We start from the raw sequence: 24,332 nt of genomic DNA on the forward strand, positions 1-24,332 counted from the left end.
ATTGCCCTAATCTTCCCCTTCCACAACCTGCCTACTGAACTGGTTATCATACCCACCAACTGTCCTAATTCAGTAAGGACAGTCTGGATTGATTCTCTGTCATACCCAAAAGGCACCAGATCCTATCTGGTCTTAAAGATAAACACTTTCTGCTCTGGTTAGTACTTGGATGGGAGACTGCCAATGAATACGGGCTTTATTTTGGAGGACAGAACTGGGAAAACCATTACTAAGTATGAAAGAAAATCCTATGATAGTCAAGGGATTGCTGTAGGTTCTTAGGTGACTTGAAGACACATACACACAAGTACAGGCAGTCTCTGAGTTACAAACATCCGACTTACAAACGACTCATAGTTAACAACAGGAGTGAGACAAGAGAAAGTGAGAAAAATCTACCCATCAGAAGGAAAATTCACTCCTGAAAGAGTTATCATGGGGAATAGGTGTCTCCATTGAAGCTTTAGCACCAATCCTTTCTACAACAAGCCAATATTTTCAAAATTCTACTGTCACAGTGACAGAAAGTGCAGTGAAATCTTCTGAAAAGGGACACAGCAAAACAAACACCACAGGCATGTTAACCTTTCCCTATGCTATCCAAAGCTAATACATATAGGTGAAGGTAAAGGTTTTCCCCTGAGATTAAGTATAGTTGTGTCTAACTCTGGGAGTTGGTGCTCATCTCCATTTCTAAGCTGAAGAGCTGGCGTTGTCCGTAGACATCTCTAATGATCATGGCTGGCATTGAGCTATTCACATTTGCATGTTTTCAAACTGCTAGGTTGGCAGAAGCTGGGGCTAACAACGGGAGCTCACCCCACTCCCCAGATTTGAACCACCAACCTTTCTGTCTCCATAATATAGATCTCCATATTTTCTCCAAAAGGTAGTGATCAGGCGAATGCACTTACTTTGCAGAAACGAGTATGTTTTCAAATCTCGCAAGGGCAGTAGGTCAGGACTTAAAGACCATGTCACTGAGCAGATTTAGATTTATTTATTTATTTTTAAAAGGTCACAGAGTGACGTAGGGAGTCTTTGGAATGGATTGGCAGGAGCCAGGCTTCTGTGGTGTTCCAGAAGCATTCTCTCCTGACTTTTCACCCACATCTATGGTAGGCATCCTCAGAACCCTTCCCTAATTCTCTGAGGCCCCATCTACACTGCCATATAATCCAGTTATCTGCTTTGAATTGGATTATATGGCAGCCTGAGAGTGAGACACTGAAGTCATTCATATCCGGAACTCCTTTCATTTGTATACTGCTCAATTGAGGTTTTAAGAGATCACAGTGTTAGAATTTGAAGATTGAAGGAAAATGTAATTGAAAGAATTCTTACTTGAGGAGGCAACACACTCATTTTGCATCCTGCAAATACAGTACAAGTCTGCTTTCTACTATCTGAAGTTTGAAAAAATATATTGTGTATTCATTTCCTGACAAGCTCTACCTTTCTAACAGGGAGAACCAAGCAGAAATTCTCAGGCAAACCTCCCCCCCCCCCCCACTCTATTTTGTCTTTCTATTAAAGAACTTTGCTGCTGAATTTTTGGCCTCCATGCAGTTACTGAAGGCACGGAAAATACGCCTGGAGCAAAACTGGAAATGATATTCCACACCCATTCAAAATGAGTCTGGGAAAAAGTAGGGGGGACCCCAAGCCTCAAACTTTGCTTCAGGTGAGTAGTTTGAATTCAGGCCAGGAATTCCGGAGGCCTTACCTTCGCCAGGTATTGTGGGGAGAGGAACCTTGTCAGCAGGAATGCAAATTAAAAAGATCCCACCCAATCCCTCAAGGCCCAATGCCTTTCATTTTATTGGAAAGAAGCCAGAGAACTTGGACTGGATGCAGTGGGAAGTTTATGTCAGGGGGAGAGAATTAGGGAAGGGTTCAAAGGATTTATGTTTGTTTCCCGTTACATGGCAGAACCCAGGCCCAAGGCAGTTTAGCACTCTTCTAAATATATCACAGTTGCAATGTTTGCAGGAGGAATTCAAAAGACCTCTTCCTCCTGTTTATGTGTTAAATCTCACTGAATTTACAATTATTAAAAGCCCATAATTATGGCAACCAGGGTGTGTCTAGTGGGAAAAAAGCTCAGCAAAAAATACTAATGGGACTATAACATGTAGAATTCTCCATTTATCAAGTCCCTTGATTCCAAGAATCCATTGACCATTATGGTTGGATAGAACCAAGAAAACCATGGACCTGGGTTTGTAAGACATAAGCAGTGCTGTTAATAACAGGCCCATGTTTAGTATTCTTTCCATAAGTGAAAGACAACTTGGAGGGCTATAATAAGTCCTAAAAGCAATTTCTTCTCACATTTAAGGTTCATTCTGCAGCTCTCTGTGTATGTGTCATCATAAAGATGTTATTGGATCATGATTGCCAGAGCTTGATAAAATTACATTTTGGGCCACAACTCCCAGAATCTCATAGGTAACATGGCCATTCACCATGCTGGCTGGAGGATTCTGGAAAGGGTAGCCCCCCCCCCCCCCCAAAAAAAAAAAAGCAAACTTTGGCCTAGGCATCTTAATCAGTTGTGATGGAAGTGGCAGTCTAGACTTCTGAAGGACATATGTTTGCCATAGTGGGTACCTGTTTCTATTAGCCCAGCCTTTCAGATGGAGCAGGTTCTCCAATAAATTTTTATAAGGCATCTACTGGGAAACACATTAAATGTTTCAAGTCATGAGAAATGTAACACTTGGGCTGTCAACTGATCTTTTCTGATAGTCAGCAATGCAAGAAGGTAATCACTAGCAATGGAACAGAGTTGGATAAGTATCAAGCATATGTTGGATGCAATTTTTTTCACAACGCTTTAGATATATATTCTTGAATGGCAGAGAGTTGGACTCCAACTCTATGATTCTGTGATCAAAGAAATTGACCAGGGGCAGGCCCGTAGCTAGGATTTTGTTTCGGGAGGGGCTGGGATTTTGGTTGGGGGGGGCTGAGTCTGAGCGGGAGAGGGTCTACCCTAGCAAACCTTTTGTATCCTTACCCCAATACCCCCATGTATATGGGATATATTGAGCATGGTGATCAGATCATGATATGAATAAACATAACAGTTTAAATAATAAATGTAAGGCCTTCTCGCGGACCACCCTGAGAATTTTGGGGGGGGGCTGAAGCCCCTCAAGCCCCCCCCCTCCCCCGGCTACATGCCTGACCGGGGTGTTAAATCCCCTTAGATCCAAAGCTGGGTTGAAGTAGTTGGATACCTACTGTGCTTCCACAATATTGTCTTATTTGCCATGCATATTTATTCAAATTGTCTAATGGAATCATAGAATTATAGAGTTGGAAGAGACCTCATGGGCCATCCTGCCAAGAAGCAGGAAAATCACATTCAAAGCACCCCCGACAGATGGCCATCCAGCCTCTGCCTAAAAGCCTCCAAAGAAGGAACCTTCACCATGTTGCCAATAAAAAAGGCCTAAATACAAACTTGTACCATAAAGATTCTGTGATTTTGTAAGCTAAGTAAGAGTCAGCTCTGATCAGTATTAGGATGAGAGACAACCAATGAATACCAAGTGTTTTATTTCAGAGGAAGGAACTAGCAAAATCACCTCTGAATACCTTACTTGAGGGCCCATCCAGACAGGATGAAAAATCGGGACCTGCCTTAGTTTTTATCAGAGGCATCCACATGACACCTCCAGTAAAAACAAATTAATTCAGAACAAACCAAGGGGTGGGGCTGGGGGTGGGATTTTCCTCCTCGTTCTTTCTGTCTCCCCAGGCATCATTTTCTGGTGGAGAACCTTTGTGGCAGTTCAGGGCTAAATTTGGGGCCTGGGGTGGCTTCATGCATGTAGCCATCTGCTCCTCCCGGTAAAGCCTGAGGTTTGGGTGGGTAGGTGGGAATAGAAACCCACACCTAAGCTGATTATTTAAACCCGCTTTGGCATAGGTTTTGGTGCTGTTTGGAGGTGCCCTAAGAAAACTATGAAATTAATGAGAACGCCATAAGACAAGTGACTTAAGAGCAAATTCACACATACCAGATCAGACACATAGGAAGATTCATGACATGGTTGAAAAAGAAGAGCTCGCAAGCTGTGGTATTTTTGTTTCCTTCCGCACTGGACTGAGAGGCATGGAACAATTATGCCAACTGAACCATTGATAACACTGGCCAACACACATTTTGGTACCCCATATCTTATATTTGACCTGCTGATTCCAAAAATGGAACCAGTTTTTCCCTATCAACTCTAGTTTTTGTGACATAGGTGCCATATACCATCTCCTCGCCTATAGGAAATCATGATAACTATATCAAAGAAATTAGAATTAATGGGGTCTATCCAATGCAACCTTTTTTTGAATCAGCTTCTCAAATACTAAGAATTATTCTTTTTTGATCAAATGTGTAATCTGGTCTTGTTTATATTTCATATTTTTCCTCCCAAATTATTGGTGTGTATTGATGACAATGTAATGATTTGCTACAGCAGTCACAGGCCACCTCCTCTACATTGTAGATTATGTTAGGCCTCGTCCCCTTGAGTTCTTCCTCACTGAGTAACTAGCTAACAAACCTAGTCATGGTTTGTCCCCTCAAGGCTCTCTGATTGTTTAGGCTGAAAATTGGGGCTGCCTGCCTCCGGGTGCAATACACAGCTGGTTCTGAAGGACGCCATGTCCTTCTTCTCAAACACAGCAGGAGAGAGAAGCAGCCACACCAGCTGCTGCTGTGCCAGCCAAATAGGGGAAATGACTAGGATTTTGGCAGCAATGTGTGCACTTCAATTGGTGTGCATCATAAGTACCATGCCTAAAAAAATAATCAAAGTGAGTGATATTTATAATTCCACAGCAGTACAGAACCACATTTTTTAAACCTTGTTGTAATATTATTAAAAACTGCAAACAATTGGGGGGATTTGCTTTGTGATGCAGATGTATACATCCTAATAATTTTAAACCTGAAGCTGGTAGTTCTCATGGGTATGCAAATGATTGATTAGAACCATTTTTGTGTATGTCCTGTCAAATCCCCCCATCCTTTTCCATATGCATGTCTATTTCATTTTTGAACAGTGTTTGGATTAATTGTACAGATACATTTGTGTAATAACTTGTTGCAGACTTTTAAAAAGTATTTTAAAATTGAATAATTTTATTCTGATGGCCAGGTAGGATTTCTGGTGGGGCAACTTGTGGTGTTTTGGTGCAGAATACTAGAGTTTTGTTAAAGAGTGGGAAAATATTTTCAGATTCTAAAGTTTCCTTTTGAAAAACTAAGCTTCCACTATGAATCTGCAACAAGTATTAAATCTATGAATATCTGAGCAACTTAGCATTTGCATGTCTTCCAGGCCTACTTGCTGTCACTTCTCTCCAGCCTGGGGGGGGGGGGGAGTGAAATCTATGATCTTTATCATCTGTGAAATGTTGGTGAGTATCTATTTTTTTAATGGATTATGCTTTTAAATGGCTTTAATTTTAGATTTAGATGCCAACGCTGGGCCATATAGAACCAAATCTAGGACTTCATTCATAAGAAATTATCATTTTGTTTTCTTTAGTAAAACTTTCAGGAGCAGGACACAGTAAATGAAGGGCAGATAACCTCTTTCAACCTGAGACCCCAATTTCAAAATCAGATGTTATCAGGGGTCCACATTTTGGCTGGAAAACAAGGCCAAAGACATAAGAGGATTCAAATAACAGCATGTTTTAACTTACTGCTCTTATTCTTGGTAATTAAGCTTTATTCTTAGTAACTAGGGCCGTGGTGGCACAATAGGTTAAACCCTTGTTGAACTGAACTGTTGACCTAAAGGTTGCACGGAGTGAGCTCCCATCTGACAGCTCTAGCTTCCTATGAGGGGACATGAGAGAAGCCTCCCAGCAGGATGGAAACATATCCGGGCGTCCCCTGGGCAACGTCTTTGTAAGCGGCTGATTCTCTCACACCAGAAATGGCTTGCAGTATGTTCTCAATTTGCTTGTGACACAATAAAAAAACCTAGGCTTTATGAAAAGTCTACTTCAATTATTTTTATTGTTTTACATTATTCTAAGTTGTTAATGCTGCTATTGTGTTGTTGAAGGATTTCATGGCTGGAATTACTGGGTTGCTGTGAGTTTTCCGGGCTGCCAGGCCGCCTGGAAAACTCACAGCAACCCATAGTGATATTATTAGTATACTGTCCTGTGCTCTTATGATATAATAAAGATAAAGTGGTCTACTACAGTTCCTTACTCCTGGAATAAAGGTTTTCATGTCACCGCAGGTTTGTTAGCTGGCCACTATTTGTCAATTCTCTGCTTATAGTTTTAATATTTTCTATTACTATTTTTGATTACAATCCTGCAGTCACTATAGTTCATCTACAGGCTAACCTCAACATCTTGCTTTTGAAATGGATGAAGAATTTTCATTAAATAAAGATTAAAGTTTTCCCGTGACATTAAGTCCAGTCGTGTCCAGTCGTGGGTATAGGGTGGTATATGTTAATAAATAAAGAACACACGCAAAGTAATACAAAGTAATACTGTTTTGAGTTTCAACCATGCCACTAGTTGGGACCCCACTCTGTGAAGACTTTGTTGATCACCTGTGCCAAGACCTCCAGACATTAAAAAAACCCACTCACAGGCGTCTTCCAAAAACTTGGGAGGCCATCATATTCGGACAACGAGGGGTCACCTAAGTACTGTTTTGAGTAGCAAAGAATCAACCCCAAATAACTAGATTTATCAACCTTAAAAGGGGAAACATTACTGGGAAGAAACAGCAAAGCCCCTTCACACCTGAAATATATGCTGTCTTGTGAGAACCCTAACTTCTGAAGAACCATGTTTCTGTTGTGTATGGAGACACGCACTGCAAGCTTTTGAAGTAATGCACCCTCTCTGGATCCACCTAATCTGGAAAAGTTGAAACACACAGTACAGGAATGCTCTCGCACTACCTGGAGGCCAATATAGGTGTAACAGCAGCAACTATATTTGTTTTATTTCTAGGTGTGCCTCATCTACACAGAAGAAGTGGGGTGGTGGGGCTTGTGGATTAAACATCATAAAGAGTGTGTGAATGAAGTCAATTGGATCCCTCCCAACTTCCCACAATCTGTTACTCTTTCCATTTTTTCTCTCCCAGAAAACAAGCTAAGCTAAGAACAAGAATGCCTGGCAAGGGGAGTAAATATAAGGATCACATCAGATGGTTTTCGGGTTTGTGGAAACAGAGTCCCACAGAGGCCATGAGATGATGCAAGGACACTTCTGGTGGGACTCCACAGTGCATGGAAATGCAGCCTGAAGACCATATGCACCTAACTATGCCCCTATGTGCCGTTCGGTGCCCTGGACTCTGATCTTTGATTTATTTTTCTAAAGCAAACCTGTGAATCTTGTAGGAGAAGAGCCAGGATGTGCTGGAACTATTCTTTCTTTCTCTTTTTTTTAAAGGCAATGAATGAAGTCCCAGATTTGGTTGACGTTTAAGGCAGCTCAAGTATTTAAAATACTGTAAAAATGACATACCCACTGTCTGCTGAAGAATTTTGACGTATCTCCGAGCAGAAAATAGCATTTCCACTTGAAAACAAATAGTAGAGACAAGCATTCATGCTTTTTTCTCTCTCTTTCTTTTACAAAGATGTCATAGTCAGAGATAAAATGTCATCTTCAACTGTTTTGAATGACTGACAACCACACCATTTCCAAATGGCATATTGAGAGGCATTCAGTAAAGCACTTCTGCGCAGAACAAAAGGAAGCGCACATTATGAATAAACAGTGTAGCCTTTGTAGGCGAAGGTTACTTCTTTTGATGAATTGTGCAATCCTTAGACCAACCATATAAACTGTGGGTCTTAATGCATGGCAATCATAACCCTGGCAGCTTTGTTTAGCTGCAGAAAAAAAGGAGAGGGGTGTCCAGCTGTTTGGAATATAATTCGGGACTGTGGGGTGCTAATAAAGAGAAAACGTTGCCAGTCAACAACCTGGGCAGGTAGGATAGACTGGAAGTCCATCTAAATCAGTGTTTCTCAACCTGGGGTCCCCAGATGTTTTGGGTGCTTTCAACTCCCAGAAATCCTAACAGCTGGTAAACTGGCTGGGATTTCTGGGAGTTGTGGGCCAAAAACATCTGGGGACCCCAGGTTGAGAACCAAGCAAGATCTTAGCCTCATCCTATTGGGAAAGGCCCTGCTGCCTCCTTTTCTTCTCCATTTAGTAGTTTGAACTGAAAGCAAACTGCTTTTGTATTTTGAACTGAGTTTGCAGCGATTGAAGTAAACTGAGGACAAAGGAAGAAAGTGCAGGGAGGAGGCAAGAGAAGCGGATTGTTTCTTATTTGATGAAAACACAGACATACTAGACTACTCTAACAACAACCATGTCAGACTACACAGAGGAGCCATTGAAATCCACAAGCATGCGAACAATTTCAACAGATAGGAGGAAACCATGAAAATGAACAAAATCTGGCTACCATCATTTAAAAAACTCTAAAATCAGGATAGTAAATACATAAACTCCACTTGTCTAGTTTCCAACAGACCTCAACATTTCTGAGGATGCCTGCCATAGATGTGGGCAAAACATCAGAAGAAAATGCTTCTGGAATATGGCCATACAGACTGGAAAACTCACAGCAATCCAGTGATTCCGGCCATGAAAGCCTTTGACAAAACATCTTTATAGTTGACAATCTAATCAGGAAATTGAACTTCTGATGGTGTGAAAGCTGACTTGCTGAAAACATCAACCTCCTGCACAGCAGCTAAAACAAATCATGCTGGGGATCATTAGGGAAGGAATCAAAAGTAAAACGGACAATATCATAATGGATCTCATGTGGTACAGTATGTACTAGTCACTGCAAATCAACAAGGATATTCTAAAAGTTGAAAAGGGTCAGCTTTTTACATGACACTTTGTAAATAAAATCACTTGTGAAATCCATGCTAATTTGGTTGCCATCAATTTATATTGGCGAGTGGACATAACATTAGTCTCTGTTTGAACAGTTGCAATAGTTACTACGTTCAGCGAAGGACAAGAGGGAGCCTTTCACCTCTACAGGAGTCTACCATATACCATGCAGCTGTGGACAGGTCTACATAGGGACCACAAAACGCAGCGCCCAAACACGAGTCAAAGAACATGAAAGGCACTGCAGACTAACTCAACCAGAGAAATCAGCCATAGCAGAGCACTTGATGAACCAACCTGGACACAGTATATTATTTGAGAACACAGAAATGCTTGACCGCTCCAACAACTACCATGTCAGACTACACAAAGAAGCCATTGAAATCCACAAGCATGTGGACAACTTCAACAGAAAGGAGGAAACCATGAAAATGAACAAAATCTGGCTACCAGTATTAAAAAATTCCAAAATCGGAACAGTAAATAAGGAGCAGCACTCTGCAAACAGAGGAATTCCAGACAGGAATCAATCAGGGGCAGCTAATGATTCTGAATGTGATTAATTACAACATTCACATTGGCCTCCAACAGACAAGAGTTCTTTCCCCCACCTAGGAACTTCTACAGATATATAAACCTTCCTTGCTTAGTTTCTTCTACCTCACAACCTCTGAGGATGCCTGCCATAGATGTGGGTGAAACATCAGGAGAGAATACTTCTGGAACATGGCCATACAGCCTGGAAAACATACAACAACCCAGTTGCAATAGATAATTTTCAATCTGAACAGAAGAATCTTTGAAGAGTCGAGATCCATCACAAGTGCGCTTGACCCTTCCTCCTCCATTTTTATTGAAACTATACGACACAGAATAAATAATATAAGAAGTAATAATAATAATAAAGCAAACAATAATCTCTTGATTACAAACTATAGTCATAAAAAAACTAACTCAAAACTAGGGATTTGTGCTTTTTCAGATAAGTCAATCAACAACCGATTATAAGATAAGTCAATCAAAAACTGACCATGAGGGTTGACTGGGTTGAATGGTGAATGGGAAATAAGTGCCCAATGATCTTAAAATAGTCAGTTTTGGTAACTGCTTGCCATCTTCCTCTGATAATATTAATTTCTCTATCAATGCCAATTTCCAACAATGTCTTTTCCATTCAACTAAAGAAAATTTCCAGGAGTCTTTCCAAGGTAAGTCTATCTCTAGTTACACTGCCAGACTGGGTGTGGGAGGGGGGATCATTTTTATTTATAATTTTTCCTTTGTTCTTTCACTTCACTTTATTTTTAAATAATGAAAGTAAACCGGGTTCCACATATGTGTCTATGATCTCATTATTTATCCTTCCTCTTCCTATAAAATTTTTGCCAGCATTTCCAAAGCAGAGGGAATATTTCTACATATAAAGTAATGTATCTATTTTATCATGTTGATATCAGCAGGTAGCACTTTTACTGAACTAACTCAGCCATAAGGATGTCAAATTATACCTGTGACCCAGATTCATACTGTTCTCCCTCGTCTTGGATGAGAGGTAGTCTCACTTCAGACCTGAACATGAAATAAATGGATCTCTGGTTGCCTTGGTAAACAATTTGCGTTGGAAGCTGAACAGCAAGAGTACATTTCTATTGCATACTATCCTAATTTTGTAGGGACAATCAGAATTAAAATCTGTATTGTTCCAGTTCGTCAGTTGCTTTTAAAATGACTCAGTTTCTGTGTGTTGTCGAAGGCTTTCATGGCTAGAATCACTGGGTTGCTGTGGGTTTTCTGGGCTGTATGGCCATGTTCCAGAAGCATTCTCTCCTGACGTTTCACCTACATCTATGGCAGACATCCTCAGAGGTTGTGAGGTCTGTTGGAAACTAGGCAAGTGGGGTTTATATATCTATGGAGTGTTCAAGGTGGGAGAAAGAACTCTTGTCTGAGGCAAGTGTGAAGGTTGCAATTGAGCTTGATTAGCACTGAATAGCCTTGCAGCTTCAAAGCCTGGCTGCTTCCTGCCTGGAGAAATCCTTTGTTGGGAGGTGTTAGTGGGCCCTGGTCTGGAATTCCCCTGTTTACAGCGGCACTCGAAGTGGCCAGCCTCTGGTCAAAGGAAATTTAATATAATGCCAAGTTTAAAACTGTGTTTGTGGTTTTTCTATACATTATAACTGTATTCTCAGTTTGCTTCTGACACGTTAAATAAGTAAATTTTAATATTCTACACTGACATTTAAAATTTACCAATATCAATTATCTTCTAAGTAGCCAGCCTTCAGAATCAATAATAATATAACCGGTTACCCTGGAGCTAGCTGCACTGAATTTAACATGGTTATTACTGAGCAGGCATTTTAGGATCACTATTTTAAGAAGGTTTCCATTAATAAATCTAGGGCTGACAACTTCAAATCATATTTTTTCTCTGTGTTATAGCCACTTCCTCTAAAAATGGAAATCTTAAGAGCTGCTCATCTTTGAAGGATAAGCCTTCAAAGCTTATACTCTGCACTACCCTTTTGTTAAGACATTCAATATATATCTAACTCCTCCTTTTGACTTTATGTGTGCCTTTGTGTGCAGATATTGCAACTGTCTCTGTTTCCTATGATCCACTTCATGAGTTGTTATTAGAGACAGTGGGCAAGTTAAGAGACATAGAAGATTATGGCACTTTTGCCGTCTATTAGATCTGCGGAGAAGACGAGAGGAGTGTTGAAGAAGAGCCATGCATGCAATGTGATGTCTAGTTTAGCCCAGAGCAACTGTCTGAATTGACAAGGCACAGGCTGCGGTTTGACTTCCTACCTTTATACCTTCTTGCACGCCTGTCTAGCATTGCTTCTATGGAATGCTCACCTGGCTCCAATCTGCTATCTGGCTTCTTTGCATCCAATTACATCCCCACCCAGAGTCTGGAATGTTACATTTGAAAAGAAACGTGCTCTCTTTACTTGTGGATAGTTTCTGAGTGGTATCTTATTTTGGTTCTCATCACTCAAAGGTAAACATGTTTGTTTGCAATTTCCTCCAGCAAATAAATGTATAACATGGGCAAATTTTTCCCCGGACTACCCTCCACATAATAGTTTACACCAGAAACGGTATTGTTGTTACCATTCTGTACGTGCTTACTCAGTCTGTTGTTTAGGAGTTATATGTTGAATGGAATCTTTAGGGTTGCAATCTTCAGATGATTCTTTGTCTTTAAAATGGATTGATTGGACTACCTTTCAGAGGGAGGTGTGATGTCTTGGCCTAGCTTTTTCCCTCCTCTGCTTCATTTCCTTGTTTAGTTCTCCCTTTGGTGTGGACTTTTCCATTTGTAGTTAGTTTTAGGGGTGGAGCTTAACCCCCCCCCCCCCCCAGAGGCCTGGGTCAGTTGGTTTAGCCTTTTTGCCTCAGAGCTTGCCTGAAAGGCTTTTCCCTCCATTTTATTCTGTGTCAGATTTTTAGAGGAGAAGGCCAGAAATTGTCTGGGTTCCTTGGCCTTAGCAATCCAGACAGGCATCCTTAGCATGTTCCTTACCATTGTAGCCAATACCTTACCATATAGTCATCAAACTCCAGAATTTACCATAGCAAAGTCCAGTATTTTACCACCAAAACAGTATTTTACCAATATCTTAGGGTACTTCACCATAGTTCTGTACTTTACCATCTTAGTTCTGTATTATATCTATAGCCAAGTTATTACCAACATTATAGTCCAGTATTTTACCTTCAATAGCTGAGTATTTTACCAAGTGACTTTGTCAAAAGTCAGACGCCAATTAGAGAGCAAAATAGAGTTTATTAAAGCAACAGTCCAAAAAATAGCTCAACAAACTAAAAAGACTTAAAACACTTAACTTTCAGTGTCATTAAGTAGAACAAGCGGGTAAAACCCCAAAAAACAAGAACTGGCAAATAATCCGGATTAGACAGAGATATAATCCGGGTTAAACTTAAAGTTCTAGAACTTGACCCAAAAGTTCACAATGGGCTGAAAAACGGAGGCATGAACTAAAGCAAGCTCAAAAGTACAAAAGGAGTTCAAAACAAACAAATGCCCAAACTGAGCTAGGGAACTCCCAGTTGAGAGCAGCAAAGCCAGCGAAACAGCGAGACGCTGGCGAGCTCACAGCAACCGCTGCTGGAACATACACCAAATCAAGAGTTAAAGGAGCAGAGCGGGAAAGCGTCGTCAAGCCGGTCCGAAGTCGGGATAAACCAGCAGCGCCAAGCTGCAGCAGAAGCAAACGCCAGGCCAGGAGTTGAAGGAGCAGAGCGGGAGAACGTCGTCAAGCCAGTCCGAAGTCTGGATAAGCAGACAGCGTCGGTATCAGGAGTGATTTATTTATTACCAGTGTAACTAAGTTCAACCAACAAATTTCGTCTTTGTAATATATTATTTTGATTCACCTTTCAAGAACCCTGACTGAAGTTAACTTTGCCTTTTGTTTCCAGTAAACTTATTTGGTTAACTTTATCCTGCCTCAAGAGTCTTTATTTTAAAGAACTGAAGTACATCAGAGGGTATATCAATAGCCACCGGGTATAGCCAGACATTATAGTTTCACTTTAACCCTGGCGTGCCATCATATGAGGAATTCTGCTACCTTCCCAATATTTTTTCCTTTGGTCCATAGATTTCTCAGTTGCACTAACATTTCAGCTTTTTTATCATGTCAAAAGCGACTTGAAAACATGCTACATGTGAGAAAAATGGCCGTCTACAGAGATGTTTCCCAGGGGATACCCGGATGTGTTACTGGGAGGCTTCTCTCATGTCCCTGCAAGTTAGAGCTGACAAATGGAAGCTTACCCTGTTTCGCAGATTTGAACCAGCAACCTTTAGGTCAGCAACCCAACTTTCAGGTCAGCAATTCACAAGGGTTTAACCCATTGTGCCACCACGGCTTCATTTCAGCTGGCGATTGGGAAATACAATTTAGACAACCAAAGTTACCAAGGGAATATGAACCCAGCGAATACGAATTTTAAATGTTAATTATTTTCACGCTTTTGTTGGCTTCAATGGTTCAATGGTTTGCCTTTTTCTAGTTCTTTACTATCCACAAAAGCAACTAAGTCATTTTCAGTTCTACAGATAGGCCAGAACCCCAGACTGAATAAACAATCTGTTTTATTGACAGAATCAAAAAATGTGTCCTGCGGGAAAATATCAATGATTACACTAATTTATTGAGGGACTGATGTGTTGTCTTTTGGCATGTTTTTGTGTATTCTGTGCCAAAAGGCAGCTCTAGAAGGGGGGGGGATCATCAACTAGAGCAATTTGAGACATTTATTAAAATAAAGATATAAATAGCAAAAGTAGAAGAAAAACAATGTATGCTTTGTTCTTTTTGTCAGGTCTCCATATCCACAAATTCAGTCACCCAGGGCTTGAATTTTTTAAAAAAAAAATCCAAAAAAGAAACAAACCTTACTTTTACCATTTTATATAAGAGACCTTCCTTTACGATGTGAAAGTAGATAATGAGGCTTGAGCATTCACTGATTTTGATATTCATGGGTGGTTCTGGAATCAAGGGCACATCTACACTGACCATTTAATGCAGTTTCAAACTGGTATTGAATGAAGTGGTTTTGCTATGCAAATGATTATATAGAAAATCCTGGAACCAGTTTGAGGCCCAGATGTTGATTACATAAACCATAGAGCGCTGATGTGCATTAAAGGCTTTCTTTCATCTGTTTGTAGGTTTTGCTGCCAGACGGCCACAGTTTGAAGCTAGCTTGAAACTGCATTAAATGGCCAATGTAAATAGGGCCCAAATGTATTGTTCATTTTACTGTACAAGCAAAGTAACTTTGATACATTATTATTTTAGGCAATTTATATATTCATTTCCTTCTTTCCTTTTAAAGATACACTTAAAGTATTTTGCTTCTGCCAGTTGTAGGGAGGCACACAATGTTGACATTGAAAATCTACTGTTGTATTGGAAATTTTATTTTGTATCTTAGGCATTCTGTGGTTGAATGAATATAGCAGGTTAAACCGCTGAGCTGCTGAACTTGCTGACTGAAAGATGGCGGTTTGAATCCAGGAAGCGGGGTGAGTAGATCAATAGGTGCCGCTCCATGCAGTCATTCTGGCCACATGACCTTGGAGATGTCTATGGACAACGCTGGCTCTTCGGCTTAGAAATGGAGATGAGCACTAACCCCCTAGAGTTGGACACGCCTAGACTTAATGTCAGGGGAAAACCTTTACCTTTACCTTAATGTACAAATATTGTTTTACAATCACAAGGACTTGACACTTTAGAATTTTCTTTTAGTCTTAAGTTTCAATATTCTACATATGAAATTCTGCAGTGAATCACAGACAGAAGATTTTGCCATCCCACAGAATTGTGACCAAAGCACAGCCCTCATTTTGGGGATAAGGGACTGCAGTAGATGGCCTCTTGACAATGTCAAAATCAGAATCTATTTCACTATGTAAACTGTCTTCCAAGAAAGTCTAGGTCACATCTGTGGCAACATCCATTCCTTGGGCAAGGAAGCCGACAGCTCAGCAGGCTCCCGCGTTCGGTGAATCAATCTCCACCTCCTCACTTTCATTTTCATGTTGCTGCTTGATTTTTCCAGGCAGATGGCGAACACCGCAGAGTCCTCCACTAGAAACAGACCAGCACATGACAGAGATGGATGCTGGAATAGTCAGAGATGTGAGAACTACAGACAGCCAAAATGTGACTTTCTGGAAAGGCACAGAAGACGAGATTGAAAGAAAATGTCATCAAATTCCTTGATGGGAAAAGCAGGCTTTTTATCCAGTGAAAAGGTGTCCGTCTTTAATATCCTTACTGGTCAAATATAGCTGTGCTTCATATTAAACAGAGTCCAAATGCTGCTTTCATGCAGGAGGTGCTGCTGGCAGGAAGCCATAGAAAGACAGAATGGGTTTGCTAACCTTACCTTTCATCCTGTAAGGTAGTCTGCTGCCCTTAGGTGATGTTTCTAGACCATAGAAGGTACTGAAACACATGTTATCAAAGGTACTGGATGATACAGAACTGATCAAATACTCTGTCTCTGACCTGTGGCAGTAGCGGGGTGGAGTCCAACCACACTGAAACTGTTTTGGCACTGCTAGGCTGTCTTGTTGTGTTTATTGCCACAGCAGCTGGCCATAGAGCGAAGCTACCCAGCGATAACCAAGAGATCTCCACCCAGCTGATGTGGCAATAGCAATCCCAATCCATCTTCTTTCTCTTGTGCTACTAGGTGCATGGAAAAGGGAATAGTGGTGCTGGCTCATATGGACAGTGGACTGGTTTGGATTGCAGGCAGTTATGTTGTCCACATTCACCTTGAAGTACAGGGCTGCTCTAAACTTTGCCATTTTGTCTTTTTCCCATTCTTTGACTTTGTTTAGTGCTGGGTTAAACTGGGTTAGCCCAATTTACCCAGAATTAAGGACCAGAAATCCCTAGATAAGATGGGACAGTCTTGGCTTCTGTCCTGATGGTAGTTTCTTATCCTGAGTAGAAGTTATGCAACACCCATTCCTTTAAAATTAATCCCAGATTTTTCATGATCTACACAATCAAATATTATTTGCTATAATCTATAAATCAGAAACTTTTCCTGAAATTCTTTTGTGTGTTCCATTATCTTGCATAGGTTTGCAATGTGATCCTTAGTACCTCTTCGTTTCCTGAACACCCAGCTTAGACTTCTGGCATTTCTAACTTCATTTCTGGTTAAAGGTTACGTTGAATAATTTTATTTTGCTTACATAAGAAATTAATGTAAAGGTCCTACGGTTACTACATTCACCAGTGTCCCCTTTCTTGAAAATTGAAATGTATATTGACTATTTCCAATCGGTGAGCCACTGCTTTGTTTATTGTATTTGTTGCCAGATTTTAGTTAGCATTAGAATATATATAATAAAATAATAAAACTTTATTTATATACCGCTCCATCTCCTTGAGAGGACTCAGGACAGTTTCCAACATGAACACAAAAAACATTCAATTGTCAGAAAACACCATACAACAAAGTTAAACATACCGTGTTTCCCCGAAAATAAGACAGTGTCTTATATTAATTTTTGCTCCCAAAGATGCTCTAGGTCTTATTTTCAAGGGATGTCTTATTTTTCCATGAAGAAGAATTCACAATTATTTTTGAACCAAAAAAATGAACATTTATTATATACTGTACAGTAGTTGTCATCACAAACCAGCATAACCAGACAAACTGAATCCTATCAAGAATTTCTTGTTACTACTGTTTCCATGTACAATACTCTATGGTACGTACATTTACGGATCCTTTATGCTCTGGAGTTCTGTTTGGCAGGCGCTGGGCATGCTTCCAAACAAAACCTTTGCTATGTCTTACTTTTGGGGGAGGACTTATATTTAGCAATTCAGCAAAACTTCTACTAGGTCTTATTTTCTGAAGATGTCTTATTTTAGGGGAAACAGAGTAGTAAACATAATAAACAACATCGCAAGACAGAACCAAAACAATTCTATTAAAAACAGACACAACATTACAAATCCAATATATTATTTCTCTTAGCCAGTATATTCTTTCTCTTAGGGCCCTTCCACACAGCTATATAACCCAGAATATCAAGGCAGAATAACCCACAATATCTGCTTTGAACTGGATTATTTGAGTCCACACTGCCATATATCCCAGTTCAAAGCAGATGATGTGGGATTTTATTCAGCTGTGTGGAAGTGACCCCAGTCTAAAGCCACTCTCTTGGCATACCATCTCTTCCTAGTGATTAATTTCTTCCAAGGCTCCTTCCACACAGCTGTATAAAATCTACATTGAACTGGATTATCTGGCAATGTGGACTCAGATAATCCAGTTCAAAGCAGATATTGTGGATTATCAGCCTTGATATTCTGGTTTATATGGTTGTGTGGAAGGGCCCCAAGTGTCTTGAGTGCAGCTTCAATTCCTATTTCTAAAAATATAGGTTCAAATACAAAATGTTCTTCATTGAATAAATCTGCCATCCTTTCAACTCATTTATATAATCTATCAGTATATTGTCTCCATTATCTTTTTATTTTTTCTTGGTCATGTAGTGTTTTTTTCTGGTCATAGAGCACCCCTCATCTTGGTTTAAATTTCCCTTTGATTCTCAGATCCTGTAGAAGAAATCTCATGGGCTTCCTGTTTTGTTGTTATCTTCTATTTATTTGCATTGATTATTATAGTAGTTCTCCTTGGCACTGTATACAAGCAACGAACAATTACATTCAGGATTCTGACTCTGTTATTGTTGCCTTCATACATTGCTTCTTGTTTGTTCTTAACTGCTTGAAGAGTTACATGTGTCCATTGATACAAAGTTGTGTTAAGGCTTCTCTTTCTTTTTGGATTCAGATATTGTCTCTCTCTCTCCCCCCCCCCCCCCCCCCCCACTCTGAAATGTCCCTGGCTTTAGTCCACAGTTCTTCTGGCTCCTAGTCAAATAGGCTTAAAAGTACAAAATCTATTTTTACATTATCTTTAAATTCTATGACGATGTTCTTTAGGTTGTATTGTGGCACAACAGTTGGTTTAAGTGTTCTTCCTTAACTTTGACTCTCATTTTTTTAAAAGCCTCTAATAAACTCTTTTTTGCAGATATTCCTTTGAAAATTTAAATAATATTATTTATTTGTTGTAATACAGCCAATTTAATTTAAAAGGGAAAAGAGGGGGGATGGACGGACGGGGACTAACAATAAAAAAACCCATATATTCATGTATGTATATATAACTAAAGCCCCTTCTACACTGCCAGATAAAATCCAGATTATCTGCTTTGAACCGGATTATATGGCAGTGTAGACTCATATAATCCAGTTCAAAGCAGATAATCAAGATTACATGGCAGTGTAGAAGGGACCGAAGAGTACATCTAAACTTAACTAATGCTCAAACAAATGCTATCATAAATGACTATGATACTAAACTAATACTTAAAACTAAAATGATAAATACTAATATTGTAAATAATAACTACATTCCCAATCTAAACTGTAATTAAAAAGCCCACATATATTATTGAACTATTACAGATATGGCTAAATTAAACTTACTAAGGTTATTAGTTAGTACAGTAGAGTCTCATTTATCCAAGCTTCGCTTATCCAAGCCATTTCTGTAGTCAATGTTTTCAATATATCGTGATATTTTGGTGCTAAATTCGTAAATACAGTAATTACAACATAACATTACTGCATATTGAACTAGGTTTTCTGTCCAATTTGTTGTATAACATGATGTTTTGGTGCTTAATTTGTAAAATCATAACCTAATTTGATGTTTAATAGGCTTTTCCTTAATCCTTCCTTATTATCCAAGATATTCGCTTATCCAAGCTTCTGCTGGCCCGTTTAGCTTGGATAAGTGAGACTCTACTGTAACTATAGCCAGAGATTATTATATTCTTATATTGTTTTTATTGATTAGTGACTGTTTCCTTCCAAATTTTTTTCAGTTGGTTTATCTTTTAAAATTAACATTAATTTGGGAGTTTGGGCAAAATCACCAACTTTAACAATCCATTCTGCCGTCATTGATCTGTTTAGGAGTTTGAGCAAACAGTATTCATGTGATTGTTACCGTATATGGGAGAAGCAGTTCACATTTACTGTCCATTTTTTATCTGCAATATCTGACAAAAACATTTTGATGAATTGCAAAGTCTACTTTTAAATGTCTTAGACCAAATGCTTTTTGCTTTCCAGCATGAGAAAAAACTTTCCTTATCTTGACAACCTCAAGATTGAATTAAAGCAGTTGTAGACATTTTTGACAGCTCATTTGGGTTAATACCATCTGTACATCATCTTAGACATATTTTCTTTTAAATCACTGCACAAATTTGATATCTTTAGTCCAGGTATTTTTAATACATCCATTGGAACACTATGTCCCAAATTTTGGGCCCATGTTTTGGTGCGATTTCAGCTCCTCTAAATCACAGGGTTTGGATGCTCAGAGTGTTCAGCAGCCAAAAGGTCAAAAGAAACACAAATGGGTTTGAAGACAAGGCAAAAGTCTTCATTCTTCTTGGTCAGAAAGGATATAAACAGAACTAGTGCTTGAAGCACTGATATAAAAGATGGAAAACACAGAACATACCTGTTTATTTTGACAGCAATTCGAAATACCTGTGCAAGCCCGTTTGGCTGAGAAACGCCCAGATAGGGTCTGGGCTTCTATTGGCTGGGAATTTCCTCTGATGTCATCACTGGTTGGCAGGGAAAAATAAACAGCTGTCATTTGTTGGTTCAAAGTTTTAGTCCATCCTCTTTTCCGCCCCTAAGAAGGGTATGAACCCAAGGAATGTGGTGTGGTAACATGTAAATAAGAACTTGATTGACTTTAATGGTCCAGTCCGGATAAACACAATGGGAGGCATCTGCTGTATAGAATATTTACAGCGTAATGGACAAAGATTGTCTGAAACGTAAGCAATGAATCCCATTAGTAGATATCAATGAAAGCAAGAAAAACTTCTCAGCCACAGCAGTAATTATCTCAGGGCCCTTCTACACAGCCATATAACCCGGAATATCAAGGCAGATAATCCACAATATCTTCTCTGGATTATCTGAGTCCATATAATCCAGTTCAATGTGGATTTTATACAGCTGTGTGGAAGGCGCCTCAATGAAATGAGAGTTTATAAATGGAAAAGGTTTTAGTAAATAACGTCAGTAAGGATTTTATCAATGGGGTTAAGAAGCGCTTTGAGTGCATACATTAAACATCTCTTCGGTCCCTTCTACATTGCCATATAATCTGTATTACCAAAGCAGATAATCCACATTATCTGCTTTGAACTGGATTATCTGAGTCTACACTGCCATAAAATCCAGTTCAAAACAGATAATTTGGTTTTTATATGGCTGTGTAGAAGGGGCTTTCCTTTTGCTCTCCCAATCCATTGAGAAGCGATAATGCAGAGATAAGTACACATCTAGGTATGACTAGGCAGACATTCTAAAAGTGACTTCATTTATTATAATTTTTAGGAAAGAAGGGGATGCAGTCTGCCTGGCTCCTTTGGGGATGCGGAATATAGAAAGGCAATCTGTTGGCATTGTGAGATTGGAGGAAAATATTTTATCAAAATTCATGAATGAACCTCTGTAATTTATGAATTAAGGCAAGGGATGTGAGAAGCTGACACAAGAAGTCCATGAATATGATTGAAAATCAATGAATGGCTTACATACAGATACAGAAGGCTTTCATCAGTCAGTAGGAGTGGAGGTTGGGAGCTCTCTGCCATTTCCTCTCGGGCTCCCCTCAGTTGTTCCATAAAGGGATTGTGTTAATTTAGGGAATTGTTCCCTGAAGTCCAAGGTGTGGTGAAGCAACATTCCAATGAAAATCATCAAAAGTTACTTTTTAGGGCATTTGGAAATGACTACGTAGCTAGCTATATTTTCCAATTGACCCATATCTTTATAATTAATATATTTTATATAATTCATATTGTTGGGGAGGGGGTCTGATTTCTCGATAACAATGTTATGTTGTCACCTTTTAAAGATCCATGCTTTGTCTCAGTTTTCAAAAGGCATTTCTACACTTTTGAAACCATACAATTACATAATGTAATAAAATTCAAAAACGTTTCTGTTCCTGGTTTGAAAGTGTTATTTCCTGTTTAATTGTGTGGTACTAACTTTGAAAGAAGTTGTTCTACTCCAGAAACTTTTGTTTCTGTGGCTGCCACAAACTATGTTGAATCAGATGAGATATTCATTGAAAAACTATAGCAAAATGTGCTGCAGGACGTCCCGTAAAAACAAAAATTTTGCAGTTTAATACACATTCGCCATGTTTTTATGATAGAACCAATTAGGAAATGACATTTATTATCCAGGAACAAATATTGTGTTACATAGTGTTATCATCCTCACACACTTCTAGAGAAAACTCATTTCCTCCAACTGAGAATCATAGAATCATAGAGTTGGAAGAGACATTGTGGGCAATCCAGTCCAAGGAGCAGGAAAATTGCATTCAAAGCACCTCCGAGGACCATCCAGCCTCTGTTTAAAAGCCTCCAAAGAGCCTCTACCACACTTCGGAGCAGAGAGTTCCACTGCTGAACAGCTCTCGCTGTTAGGAAGTTCTTCCTAATGTTCAGGTGGAATCTCATTCCTGTAGTTTGAAGCCATTATTCCAAGTCCTAGTTTCCAGGGCAGCAGAAATCAAGCTTGCTCACTCCTCCACATGACTCCCCCTCACATATTTATACATGGCCTTCATGTCTCCTCTTAGCCTTCTCTTCTGCAGGCTAAACATGCCCAGCTCTTTAACCACTCCTCATACGGCTTGTTCTCCAGACCCTTGATCAGTTTAATCGCCCTCCTCTGGACACATTCCAGCTTGTCAACATCTCTCTTCAATTGCGGTGCCCAGAATTGGACACAGTGTGATTCCATGTGTGGTCTGACCAAGGCAGAATAGAGAGGTAGCATGACTTCCCAGGATCTAGACACTATACTTCACTTTTTATATCTTGTTTGTCTTGATTAATACTCTCTTTAATTTGCAAATACGGAAACCAATTAATTTATTTGCCTTCCTTAAGATGGATATCTTTTGAGTTAAGATCTCAGCCGTTGTTTTTGAAGTATACAATAGAAAATCCTAACAAAAGTTTCCTGTAATAAGATGGCAAGTGTTACCTTGGGAATAAACCCGAGTTCATATTTATATTAGACTAGTACAAGAGCCTTTCTAATACAGTAGGCTCTTGGGTCCTTTCCACACAGCCATATGTAAAGGTAAAGGTTTCCTCCTGACATTAAGTCCAGTTGTGTCCGACTTTGGGGGTTGGTGCTGATCTCCATTTCTAAGCCGAAGAGCCAGCGTTGTCCGTAGACACCTCCAAGGTCAGGGAGCTTTGTTACCTTCCCACCGGAGCAGTACCTATGGATCTACTCACATTTGCATGTTTTCAAACTGCTAGGTTGTCAGAAGCTGGGGTTAATAGCAGGAGCTCACTCCGCTCCCCAGATTCGAACCTGGCAACAACCCATAATATCAAGGAAGGTAATCCACAATATCTGCTTTGAACTGGGTTAGCTGAATCCACACTGCCGTATAATCCAGTTCAATGTGGTTTTTATACAGCTGTGCGGAAGGGTCCTAATTTAACAGGGGCCCCTTTCAGACTGGCCCTATATCCCAGGATCTGACCCCAGGATTTCCATTTAACTCACATAATAAAGAATAAAAGCCATGGGATAGTATGAGCTTTGCAGAAATTATTTTCTTTACTTGTGAGTTTAGTTTGTGTGTGTTCATTATAGTAGGCAGAATGTAAGTGTGCTCCTTTGTATTATTATGGCCTTTCTATTATGTTTACTCTCTGTCGAATAAAACAATTTCTTTTTTTTTTTTAAAAAACCCATTGCACTACATTGGCTGCAAGCAAACTACATCCCCCAACGTCCCTTGCGCCTCATGGATCGCTGCCAGCCAATCAGCGCACGGCTCTTTGCGAAGTGGGAAGATGGCGGAATCCAGGAACTGAGAGGCGTGTGTTTCTTTGTATAGGGAAGGGAATAGGTAAGTGAATCAAAGGAAGGCAATGAGGAATCCCCAGCTTTTCCCTGCTTTAATAACCAACCCCTTCCTTACAATGTTTGACCCCTTCTACACTGCCAGATAAAATCCGGATTATCTGTTTTGAACTGGATTATATGGCAGTGTAGACTCGGATAATTAAGTTCAAAGCAGATAATGTGGATTATTTGCTTTGATCTGGATTATATAGCAGTTTTGTTTGGTTCATGGGTCTTGCAGGAAGTTTATTTTACTAAAAACCACATGGTCTAACAATGTATCTTAAATTTAATGTAAAATGTAAACTTTCCCAGCACAGTTCTATATGTCCATTAAAAATAGTGCATTTTCAAAATATGTTTGTATAATATTGCAACCTAACTACTATAGTGTGTTTTATGTGATATTGAGTAATGTTTTTCTCCATACTCTGAAAGCTGCATCTACATTGGTGAATTAATGCAGTAAGATACCACTTTAACTACCATGGGTAAATACTGCAGAATTCTGGGAATTGTAGTTTGGTGAACGCCCAGCACTCTTTGGCAGAGAGAGTGAATGAACCCCCATCATTCCATAGCATAGAGCAGTCATGGGCAAACTTAGGCCCTCCAGGTGTTTTGGACTTCAACTCCCAAAATGCCTAACAGCTGATGGCTGTTAGGAGTTGAGGGAGTTGAAGTCCAAAACACTTGGAGGGCCCAAGTTTGCCCATGCCTGGCATAGAGCCACGGTGATGTTCAAGTGGGGTCAAACAGCATTAATTCCACAGTGTAGATGCACACTGAGGCTCCTTCCACACAGCTGAATAAAATCTCACATTT

General features: G+C 39.7%; 1 protein-coding gene and 1 long non-coding RNA gene across 5 annotated transcripts in view; both read left to right on the forward strand.

Annotated features, from left to right (window-relative positions):
* Positions 1–1,542: 1,542 nt before the first annotated feature.
* LOC134292656 (uncharacterized) lies at positions 1,543–18,334 on the forward strand. Its single transcript, XR_009999915.1, has 4 exons — positions 1,543–1,684; positions 5,352–5,430; positions 14,908–14,998; positions 15,538–18,334. It is a non-coding gene; the product is annotated as an uncharacterized LOC134292656 (long non-coding RNA).
* Positions 18,335–23,384: 5,050 nt separating this feature from the next.
* med24 (mediator complex subunit 24) overlaps positions 23,385–24,332 on the forward strand; it is a 74,254-nt gene continuing 73,306 nt past the window's right edge. For 3 of the 4 annotated variants that reach the window (XM_062958317.1, XM_008113346.3, XM_062958318.1), the window contains exon 1: positions 23,433–23,511. The gene's annotated coding sequence lies outside the window, so the exon portion shown is untranslated. Of the gene's footprint in view, positions 23,512–24,332 lie in introns of all 4 variants that reach the window. The other variant, XM_062958316.1, reaches the window with a different exon arrangement.

Source organism: Anolis carolinensis, chromosome 6 (assembly GCF_035594765.1).
Source record: "Anolis carolinensis isolate JA03-04 chromosome 6, rAnoCar3.1.pri, whole genome shotgun sequence".
NCBI lineage: Eukaryota > Metazoa > Chordata > Lepidosauria > Squamata > Dactyloidae > Anolis > Anolis carolinensis.